Genomic DNA, 11,977 nt, shown 5'->3' on the forward strand with positions numbered 1-11,977 from the left:
GAAGGCAAGTAACCAGGGTAAAGAATGGAAAGCTGGGAATACCTTGAGTTCTTCTCCCCAGATCAGGAAGGTAGGTACTGGGGGTGGAGGTGAAACTCAAAGGTCTAAGTGTTTCCATTGTAATAAAGTGGGACACGTTCATTCAGAATGCTGGAAGTGGCGAGGGAAGCCCATGGGACTCATTGGAGTTTGTAAGAGTGAGTCCAAAAAAGGATCTCAAAAAGAAAATGTCACGGATCAAATTGTAGCTTTAACTATAGATAAAGATCTGGAGATAAACACTGCTGTGAATGCAGGTGAAGTGAGTAAGGTAGGTGAGAGATATAAAGAGTTTTTTTCAAAGAGAAGATAACCTCTTTTTCATCAAATGATGCAGCTAAATCCATAACTATATTAAGGGACACAGAAGCTACTCAAACTCTTTTGTTGGAGAAGGACCTAGTTTTCCCTCCAGAGAGTTCAATGAAAGTTAAAGTATTGGGAAATGGGATAAGTGGAGAGTAAATCCCGGTTCCACTGTACGAAGTGCAATTGGAGTGTGATTTGTTATCTGTTTCAGTGGTTGTAGGAGTGGTTAAGAAATTACCTGTGGATGGAGTTGATTTACTCCTGGGGAATGATTTGGCAGGAGTGAAGGTTATAGCTTCACCCATAATTACAGAAAATCCAACAGAGGCTAAAGAGATGAAACAGTTATAAGAAAAAATTTGTGGTATTTTTCCATCCTGCGTGGTGACCAGAGCAATGGCTAAACAAAGTCCATCGCCAGAGGTCAAAGTAACACCACGAGCAGATGTCAGAGTAGCTGAAACTTTCTTTAAGGATGAGGATAATTCAAAGGAAGTGTTTAGCATGTCTTCATTAATTGAGGCTCAGAAAACAGACCCAGAGTTAAACAAGTTAGCACAGTCAGATCACACTGAAGCTGAGGCTGAAGGAGTTCCGGGGTGCTATTACCTTAAAAATGGAGTTCTGATGGGAAGTGGAGACACCCTCACAGACCTGCGGATGAGGAATGGATGGTTGTTGATCAAATAGTGGTACCCCTCAAATATCATAAGGAGTTATTGCAATGAAATCCCTATGGCAGGAGATAAAATCCCTATGGCATGACATGTAGGAATACAAAAACCCAAGCATCGATAAACAGGCATTTTACCTGGTCAAGATTTCATAAGGACTAAGTGCAATTTTGTAAACATGTCATTCATGTCAGGTAGTAGGTGAACCTCAACGTACAAACAAACCAGCACCTTTAATACCCATACCAGTTTTTGAAGAACCAATCAGTTGTGTATTAGTAGATTGTGTAGGACCATTATCCAAAACGAAAGCAGGACATCAATATATCCTTACAGTCATGGATATGAGAACCCGATTTCCAGAAGCTATTCTCTTTAAGGACAATTACAGCTAAGGTAGTAGTGGAAAAGTTAACTCAGCTTTTCACTCGTTATAGCCTACCAATTGAAATACAATCTGACCAAGGAGCTAACTTCATGTCTAAAATTTTCTAGGGCATAATCAGCAATTTGGGTATCAAACAACTAAAGTCTACCGCCTATCACCCACAGACACAGGGAACTTTACAGAGATACAACCAGACTCTCAAAACTATAATTAAGGCCATGAATATCCAAAGGACTGGGACAAAGGATTTGATTTCTTACTATTTGCTACCAGAGATTCTCTGAATGGATCTATTGGATTTAGTCCAATCGAATTGATCTATGGTCATGAAATAAGAGGCCCATTAAAGGTGACTAAGGAAAATTTCCTAAAGCAGAAAGATGAAACCTCCATGTTGGATTATGTGTCCATGTTTCTAGAAAGACTCACAGGAGCATGTAAAGTAGGACGAGAGCACTTAAAAATTTCCCAAGCCAAAATGAAAGAATGGGCAGACAAACGTGCTACAACTGGAATGTTCCAAGCAGGAGATGAAATTTTGGTATTTTTACCTTTGCAGGGTGAACCCCTGAAAGGGAAATTCAGTGGCCCCTACAAGATAGATAGGAGAGTTAGTAAAGTGACTTACCTGATAGATACTCCTGAGCATAGGAAGAAGAAATGGTTATGTCACATAAACATGTTGAAGCAATATCATCACAGAAAGGATAATGGGAAAGAACAAGTGTGCCAGGTGGGAGGAGTATTGGAGGATGACAGAGACAGTGAGGGCAAGGTAGAGGGATAAGTGCCCAAAGTGAACCTGCTATAATTCAGCTCGCCAATATGACAATACTGGGACAGTTCGACATTGTTTTCAAATTTAGAGGAAGGACTGAGGAAAGTTCTAAGGTTATTTAGGAAGTTTAAGAGAATTTTTAGGGATACACCTGGATGTACTACTTTAACTAAACATGATGTGAATGTAGGAGACTCAGTGCTGATAAAACAACATCCATATTGGTTGAGCCCAGAAAAACAAGCTCAGTTAGAAATAGAGATCCAGTATAGGCTTGACAATCAATTGATTGAGTCTAGCCAAAGTGGCTGGACTTCTCCAATAGTATTGGTTCCTAAGCTAAATGGATCCATTAGATTTTGTATAGACTACCGGAAAGTGAATGTAGTAACGAGGACAGAGGCATACCCAATTCCTCGGTTAGAAGATTGCATCGATAGTGTTGGCAGTGCCTCATTTCTTTCAAAAATTGGTCTAATGAAGGGGTACTGGCAAGTGCCAGTAACATCAAGGGTTAAAGAAAGATACACCAAGTGGGTTGTATCAATGTCTAGTCATGCTGTTTGGGTTTAAAAACGCCCCAGCTACATTTCAGACACTTAAGAATAAAGGCATAACTGAAGTACCTAACTGTATGGTTTACTTAGATGATGTCATAATATACAGCAACACATGGGAAGAACATGTAAAGCAATTAGAGGACCTGTTTAAGCAATTTCAGTTGGCTGGCTTAGTGATAAATCTGACCAAAAATAGATTTGCAATGACAAGAGTTGCCAAGAACAGCAAAAGTGAGTGCGCTAATAGAATTTCCCATTCCTAAATCTAAACGAGAAATCCTGAGAGTTTTGGGAATGTGTGGGTTTTATAGAAAGTTTGTGCCTAACTTCAACACAATAGCTGTACCTCTCACCAATTTGTTAAGAAAACAGGCACAAGTGGTACGGTCAGCAGAACGCCAATCGGCCTTTGAAAAGCTGAAGGCAATCTTAATAAATGAATCAGTGTTGGCTGCCCCTGACTTTACCAAACCTTTTAAAATGGTAATTGATGCTAGTGACTGGGGTGGGGGAGGGTGGGGTAGGTACAGTCCTATTACAAGATGATCAATTAGGGATAGAGAAACCGGTGGGACACTTTTCCAAGAAACTAAATCAATATCAGATTAAGTACTCTACAGTCAAAAAAGAAACTCTAGCATTGTTGTTGTCTCTTCAATACTTTGAAGTTTATGTCCGACATGATAATAAAAATACATTAATCTACACTGACCATGATCCACAGGCATTCATTGAATAATTTAAAACTTGAAATGCGAGACTGTTTAGATAGAGTCTATTGTTTCAACCATTCAATGTAAAGATGGTTCACATTGCCAGCAAAGATAACGTGATCATGGATGCATTGTCTCGTGTGTAAAATACTGAAATAAGTTAAAGGGGTAAAAAATTGCTGAAGTTGTATTAAGGGGGAGGAAGGATGAATGGAAGTAAGCCTCATGTTTTGTTGTCCATTTGTCACATACCTTGTGAGGAAATGCATTTCTGAAATGATGTTTCATCTTCTTTAAGGGTGGAGGCATGTAAGGAACATATCTTTTTATTTTCTGTTGGACTGTGGATTAAAATTACAATGGCTGTGGTTTAAAGGATATGTCTACTGGAAAAGGATGAGAGATATATACAATGTTGCAGTCCTGGAACAGATTGTGCATGAATGGTGCTGGAAAGGAGTCCTGGACCAAGGGAGCTGCCTGACAACAACATTTTAATTGGCTCCTGGCCAGGTGACCAGGGTTTTGTGTGGTAACAGTGTGGAAAAAGCTCCTGGCCTGCAAAGAGAAAACATCTAAAATCTCTTTTCCTCATATCTCTATAACCTGCTCTATCTCTGAGGAAAACCCTGTAAAAAGGAAAAGGGGAAAACCACTGTTAGAGACATTGAAATGCAAGTTCTCAACCAGTGAACTAAATACTGAAAGTGCTGGGAAACCACCTCGTGTCATCAATAAAGAACTGAAAGGGATTTGGAAGACATCGATCAAAATCAACCCATTGAATCCTGTACTCAGGAATTGGTGCTATTGAACTGTTTTATCCCACTCTTAAAATCCATGTTTTGTGTGTCGTGTATGTGTAGGGATTTAGAAGGGTGTGGAGTTTAGGTTATAGTGTTAGAAGTTAGCTGTTCATTTCTCATTCCTTTGCCACTGGTTAATGACAGTTTGTTCAATAAACTGTTATTTACTTATTAAGTTTACAACCCTGGTGCTTGTATTCTGTTAACCTAAATTAAACAGTTGGGTAGGGTAATCTGGTGGTTTGGTCAAACTTTTCCCATTTGTCACAGCTCAGGGAGCAGTGGGGCTGATATTACAGCGCACTATCCCCAGTGAGTCATGACAGCCCTCACTCCCCCACCCCTCACTCCCCCATACCCCTCACTCACCTCCATACCTCACTGACACTCATCTCATTTAATGGGATTGATTTTGAAGCCCTCACCCTCGTTTCAGATTTCTCCCTTCTCCCACCCTTTTATATCTCAGAGATTTCCTAGAGCCATGTGCAGTCCGGGAATCTTTGATGTTGTCACACCGTTCCCATCCCGCTCCCTTTGTGTTGGGGGGGCGGGGCGGTCGGTGGGGTGGGAAGGTGATGTGCAGGGGCACTGGCTACTGCATGGGTAAATAGACAATTGCTGCTATTGACCATCATCCAATATCTCTGTTCAGTTGTGTCAGGGACCAATTTTAACCAACCCTCCCCACAAATTAATACCGTAAGAAAGGATGTGAGGAGCAAGATTGGGGAGGGGGTGGGGAACAGAAATAAATCACCTGGCAGAGACACACTGGAAACCTATTGGTGATGATATTGACCCAATGGGTGGGCGCAGCAACATAGGCCTCAATGTGGTGAGATTCTGTCTGTCTGTCTGTTACCAAAACACTTCCCCAATTTAAACCTCATTACATTTTAGATAAGGAAGTAATAACCTCAGGAAGTCAGCTTATAGCTCACAGGGGTAAATGTAAGGCCAACAGTGAAATACAAGTCAGGGGAAGCTGTGATCAAACAGGTCTGAGCTGGAAATTCTGCACTAAGTAACTTGCTCTCCTGACCCCCTCAAATCCTGTCCACCATCTACAAGGCACAAGTCGAGTGTGATGGAATACTCCCTACTTGCCTGGATGAGTGCAGCTCCCACAACATTCAAGAAGCTCAACACCATCCAAGACAAAGCTGCCCACTTGATTGGCACCACATCCACCACCTGAAACATTCACTCCCTCCACCACTGACACACAATAGCAGCAGTGTGTGTACCATCTACAAGATGCGCTGCAGGAACTCACCAAGGCTCCTTCAGCAGCACCTTCCAAACCCGCAACCACTACCACCTACAAGGACAAGGGCAGCAGATAGATGGGAACACCATCACCACCTGGAAGTTCCCCTCCAAGTCACTCACCATCCTGACTTGGAAATATATCGGCCGTTCCTTTACTGTCACTGAGTCAAAATCCTGGAACTCCCTCCCTAACAGCACTGTGGGTGTACCTACACCACATGGACTGCAGCGGCTCAAGAAGGCAGCTCACCACCACCTTCTCAAGGGCAATTAGGGATGGGCAATAAATGCTGGCCAAGTCAGTGACGCTCACATGAATAAAGAAAAGCTGCTCAGAGCTCCAGCCAGACCATAGTTAAATCCTGTCTCCAGTTTCTGCTCATCGAGGCACAAGGGAGACATTCATGGACTGGAGGCAGTCCAGTGAAGAGTCACAAGGCTGATCCTAAATTGCAAAGGTCTGCATTATGGAGAAAGAAAGTTAGCAGAAAATGTTTCTTCACACAGAGGGAGTTCAGTGTGGGGGATAACCTTGAGTATTAGAGACAAAAACCTGAGAGCCATTTAAAAATTAACAACTGAATGCAGCAGTGTGGTAAGAGGAATGTTTCACTGGGTGGATGAAACAGGATGGGTTAAATGGCATTCCTCGTCTGTTATTACCTTGTGAAGTGCTGACAGTCCTGGTAATATTCAGTCTCAGAAAAAAGTGCAAATTGAAAATGTTTAAACCTTCAGTCACTCTGAAAAGCAGGAATAAAAAGTTAGGTGGATTTAAATGTCGGCTAACCTTTTGGGCACACTGAAATCAGAATGGTTCACTGCAAAAAATAAACCTGATTCTTTCACCGTTGCTATGGCTGCAACACTAGAGATTTCTTGATTGTGGAATTTGAGTTGGGTGGTGGGGAAGGTTTGTTAAAATGAGCGAGCAGTTTTGACAGTGAGCTCTGTTCTGTTGGCATTGTTCTCCTGTTGATCTCTGCTTTAGTATTCATTACGGTTCACAGTCCAATGAGAAGGGGAACCGAGCAGGTTTATTAAATTTTAAAACGAGGCTTAAAATGCAATCCACACAGGCCACTTCACAAAGACCATCTAGACCCCACTGCCTGCAGCCCTGATAGTTAATTCATCGTTGAGAGATTGGCAGCTAAGTGACTGCCAACAGATGCTCCTTCTCAGACTGATACGGAACACTGACACTTACTGAATTAAGAGAACGTCTACAAATCCCTGGGGGCCATGTTGTTCCATTGGGGATGTTCATGAAAGTCTTCAAAGGACCACAGTCTGGGTTGGTAACTTGCCCAGGGGCAATAAAGCAAATCTACACAAGTTAATTGTGTTCAACCGCTGTGGGGGAATGAATCCGAGGTTCACAAGAACACTCATTTTCACTGAAAGACTTGCATTTCTGTAGCACCTTTCACAACCTCAGGGCATCTCAAGGTGCTTTACAGTTAATGAAGTGTCTTGAAATGTTGTCACCGCTGTAAGGTAGGAAACAAAGCAGCCAATTTGCACGCAGCAAGCCCCCCACAAACAGCAATAAATAAAGAAATGAATAATCCTTTTCTTTCAATGATGTTGATTCAGGGCCAAATATTGGTCAGAAACATCAGGTGCAGTCTCCTGCTCTTGCTCGAAACAGTGGCATGACTTCGTTCATGGCACCTCAGTTAATGTCTCATCTGAACAACAGCACACCCGGCAGTGTGGCACTGCCTCAGTAAGGGCTGGAGGCACTGCCTGGGTTCTGTCGCTCATGCTGGTGATAACTTTTATGCCGACTGGGAGCAGCACATGTCTGTAAGGCTGGTGTCTCCACGCAAGCTCCGTGGTGCTAGGCCGAAAGGTGGTGGGGAGCAGGGGGGGAGGGTGTAGGGATGGATGGAGGGAGGGCGGTGGGGGTTGAAAGGGAGCACAATGTTGATAGGCTAGCATGTGCGCAATCCTCAACAAAGCTACACCCCTGGGAGTAGCAAGTATATTGAGGGGAAAGTACGTCACCAGCGCCTCTGGACTAACACTTACACAACTTTGCCTTAACTATTTATGGGAAGGAAGTTTTTTCTCTATAAACTGAAGCTTGTGGGTGCTCATTTACATACAGGAAGCACCATGGACTGGCAGTAATAAAAAAAAACCTTTCACTGGAGCTTAGCACTTAAGCAGAAATGAATTGGTGGGGGGGGGGAGAAACGTCTCACCCACCACATTTACCATTTCAATGTCTCATTACATTCTGTAATTTTATACATTGCCTTCAAACAGAATCACAAACCACAGGGAGCTAGATCATTCAGTCCATACGCTGGCTCTTTTGGGAGATCTACCCAAGTTAGTTCCACACCTTCGTTCTTTCCCCTTAGCCCTGCACAATTTTTTTTTGTGTGTGTTCCCCTTTTTCAAGTGTATCTCCATTTCCCTTTTCAAAAGTTATTATTGAATCTGCTTCCACCAGCCTTCCAGGCAGCGCCTCCTAGGTCACAACCACTCGCAGAGTTGGTACTTGGAGGCGATGCTGTTCTGTCACAGACCCAGTCACAATGAAGCACTTGGAGAAGCACTTGGTTTCTACGCGAGCCTCTCCTCCTTTTCTTCGTTCTCAGACTGAATGAGTCATAAACTGTACTGCGAGGTGTGAGTTCCCAGACCTGAAAGCAGGCGGCAGCAATGTACAGTGTACAGCAACAAGCAAAATTCCTTAAGACACGAAGGACACGGGTTTGATGATGTGCTAAAACCACCTCTGCCTTCCAGACCCGGACTGACCTGCCTTGCAGTCCCAGCCCGTGTCTTTTTTATTGTTCATGTAGAATTTCAGCATTTGCGGTTTTGATTTTTGTTTTGGTTAAATAGGAAAGTCAACGTTCAGACATTAACTTCCCCACTCCCTGTCATACCCTGTAAAGACAGTGGGCTGAAAGATGAGTCCCACTCCCCTGCTGCCCACCCTGAGCCCTGCAAGTCCTTCCTTTTTTCCAAGTCTTGATCCAATTCCCTTTTGAAAGTTACAACGGGACCTGCTGCCTTCACCCCTCTCAGGCAGAGAGTTTGATTTTTCTCAGCTCAGTTTGAATTCAATCCTAACTATGCCTGGGCAGTGGCTTTATTCCAGTTCTTCCGGAATAGGATATTATCCTAAAAAAAATAGACATACTTTGCAGTCAGTAGTTATCTTAGCGGCATTAAAGTACGATTGCCCCTCACTGACACAGGGCATATTAATGCACCTCAGTTCTACTCCACAGACAGTTCTACTCTCCTTACCTTGCTGTGGTTCCAGATAACTTCCAGAGAGGAGCGGTCTGCAACTTTTGCTGCCTAACAGTGATGTTTTTATCCCCTCTGAGTTGTGAGTTAGAAGCTGTTATTGAAATCACTGCAGTCCCTATGCGGGTAGATTCAGCCAATCGGTGGCTGAGGTCGACCGGCTACATCAGTTGCAACTTAATGAAGCTTAAATGATGCAGCAAAAAAAAATCTTTTAAAGGTCCCGAAGTCTTACTGGAACTGGAGTAGAGCAGGCACGCGATGTCCCTGAAAAAAATTCTGAGGATCTGGATTGTCCCCTGAGGAATATAACACACAGCGGGCTTTGTCTTGGCATCTGAGATCAATGATACTGTCCATGATTTATCAAGATCTGTGCACAATGATAATCTCATTCTTAGACCCGTCAGATGCTTACATATCCCCTTCTTTTCCGACATGAACTAAGACTAAGGGGACAAATGAGGTTGAACCGACTCAAATAACTTGGGTCTCTCCCCCCTGCCCACTTTCCAATTTATATTGTGTCCAATTTTGAGTGCTCCACCTTAGGAAGGGGTCAAGGGCAAACAGAGGATGCAGAAGAGATTCATTGTTGGGTGTGGGGTGTTGGGGGGGGGGGGGGGGTAGGTGGATGGTGGTGGTGTGAACAGCTTTAGCTGTGAAGACATTTAAGTTATGAAGAGAGGTTGGATAGACTTGGGTGGTTTTCGTTGGAGCAGAGAAGACTGAGGGGTGACCTGATCGAGGTGTACAAGATTATGAGAGGCATGGACAGGGTGGAGAGGGAGCAGCTGTTCCCCTTAGTTGAAGGGTCAGTCACGAGGGGGCATAAGTTCAAGGTGAGGGGCAGGAGGTTTAGGGGGGATGTGAGGAAAAACTTTTTTACCCAGAGGGTGATGACGGTCTGTAATGCACTGCCTGGGAGGGCGGTGGAGGTGGGTTGCCTCACATCCTTTAAAAAGTACCTGGATGAGCACTTGGCACATCATAACATTCAAGGCTATGGGCCAAGTGCTGGTAAATGGGGTTAGGTAGGTAGGTCAGGTGTTTCTCACGTGTCAGTGCAGACTCGATGGCCGAAGGGCCTCTTCTGCACTGTGTGATTCTGAGAGCGTAGAAAAACTGGGGCTTGTTTCTCTACAACACCATTGGCGGTGCTCAAAATTATGAAGAAATTAGGTAACAGGTGGGCAATGATAGTGTCATCAATATGGTATTGAACAAGCAAATTGGTGTTCAAATTGGATGGGCACCTGAAGTATACTTTTCCAACCAAGGGACAAGGGGCAGGGAAGTGGGACTAACTAAATTCCTCTTGCAGGAAACTGGCATGAACATGATAGGCTGAATGGCCTCCTTCTGTGCTGCAACCACCTACAAACCCCACCTAGGGAATTTTTGAAACCAGATTCGATAAATTTGTTATTTTTTATTCATTCACAGAATGTGGGCTTCGCTGGCTAAGCCAACATTTGTTGCCCATCCCTAATTGCCCTTGAGAAGGTGGTGGTGAGCTGCCTTCTTGAGCGCTGCTTTCCCTGTGGTGTAGGTACACCCACAGTGCTGTTAGGGAGGGAGTTCCAGGATTTTGACCCAGCAACAGTGAAGGAACGGCGACATATTTCCAAGTCAGGATGGTGAGTGACTTGGAGGGGAACTTCCAGGTGGTGGTGTTCCCATCTATCTGCTGCCCTTGTCCTTCTAGATGGTAGCGGTTGTGGGTTTGGAAGGTGCTGCCTAAGGAGCCTTGGTGAGTTCCTGCAGTGCATCTTGTAGATGGTACATACTGCTGCTACTATGTGTCGCTGGTGGAGGGAGTGAATGTTTGTGGATAGGGTGCCAATCAAGTGAGCTGCTTTGTCCTGGATGGTGTCAAGCTCCTTGAGTGTTGTTGGAGCTGCACTCATTCAGGCAATTGGGCAGTATTCCATCACACTCCTGACTTGTGCTTTGTAGATGGTGGACAGGCTTTGAGGAGTCAGGAGGTGAGTTACTCGTTGCAGGATTCCTAGCCTCTGACCTATTCTTGTAGCCACAGTAATTCTATGGTGAGTCCAGTTCAGATTCTGGTCAATGGTAACCCCCAGAATGTTGATAGTGGGGGATTCAGTGATGGTAATGCCATTGAATGTTGAGAGGAGATGGTTAGATTCTCTCTTGTTGGAGATGGTCATTGCCTGGCACTTGTGTGGTGCAAATGTTGCTTGCCACTTGTCAACCCAAGCCTGGATATTGTCCAGGTCTTGCTGCATTTGGACATGGACTGCTTCAGTATCTGAGGAGTCATGAATGGTGCTGAACATTGTGCAATCATCAGCGAACATCCCCACTTCTGACCTTATAATGGAAGGAAGGTCATTGATGAAGCATCTGAAGATGGTTGTGCCGAGGACACTACCCTGAGGAACTCCTGCAGTGATGTCCTGGAGCTGAAATGACTGACCTCTAGCAACCACAACCATCTTCCTTTGTGCTAGGTATGACTCCAACCAGCGGAGAGCTTTCCCCCTGATTCCCATTGACTCCAGTTTTGCTGGGGCTCCTTGATGCCCCACTCGGTCAAATGCAGCCTTGATGTCGAGGCCAGTCACTCTCACCTCACCTCAGGAGTTGAGTTGCTTTGTCTATGTTTGATCCAGCAGTGGGGAGGGGGCGATGAGTCCGGCAGGATGGCCTTATAATGATATGCAGATGTATTACAATGAGGTTCCCGATGTCCAAGTGCAGGAAACCTTGCTCGCCATCGATGGGCTGAGCGGGTGAACACAGACTGGTTTCACCCTGTCGGGAAATTGGTTTTTGGCTTTCTTGCCATTCTGTCCCCTCACACCACCAAACATGTCCGACGCCAACGGGCACCGAAAACTCCACCCTCGATTTTTAATCTCAAGTCCTTGAACTCTCGGAATGCAGAGGCAAGGCAGCTACCAAACGAACCAAAGCTGACACTACAAGGAGAGGTTACATAAACTAGGGTTGTATTCCCTGGAACACAGCAAGCTATAGGGCGATTTGATCGAAGTATTTAAGATATTAAGGGGAACAGATAAGGTAAGCAGTGAGAAACTATTTCTGCTGGTTGAGGAATCTAGGCCTAGGGACATAGTCTAAAAATTAGAGAGGGTATTGTCGATCAGTAGCTGACAGGGACCA

The 11,977-nt window shown here is 44.4% G+C and overlaps 1 protein-coding gene across 1 annotated transcript in view; it reads right to left on the reverse strand.

Moving 5' to 3' along the window:
* Positions 1-8,898, reverse strand: part of s100b (S100 calcium binding protein, beta (neural)) — a 43,918-nt gene extending 35,020 nt beyond the window's left edge. The window contains exon 1 of the mRNA XM_041201178.1: positions 8,819-8,898. The gene's annotated coding sequence lies outside the window, so the exon portion shown is untranslated. The remainder of the gene's footprint in view (positions 1-8,818) is intronic.
* Between the last annotated feature and the right edge of the window lie 3,079 nt (positions 8,899-11,977).

The sequence above is a fragment of the Carcharodon carcharias genome, chromosome 12, assembly GCF_017639515.1.
Source record: "Carcharodon carcharias isolate sCarCar2 chromosome 12, sCarCar2.pri, whole genome shotgun sequence".
NCBI classification, from domain to species: Eukaryota; Metazoa; Chordata; class Chondrichthyes; order Lamniformes; family Lamnidae; genus Carcharodon; species Carcharodon carcharias.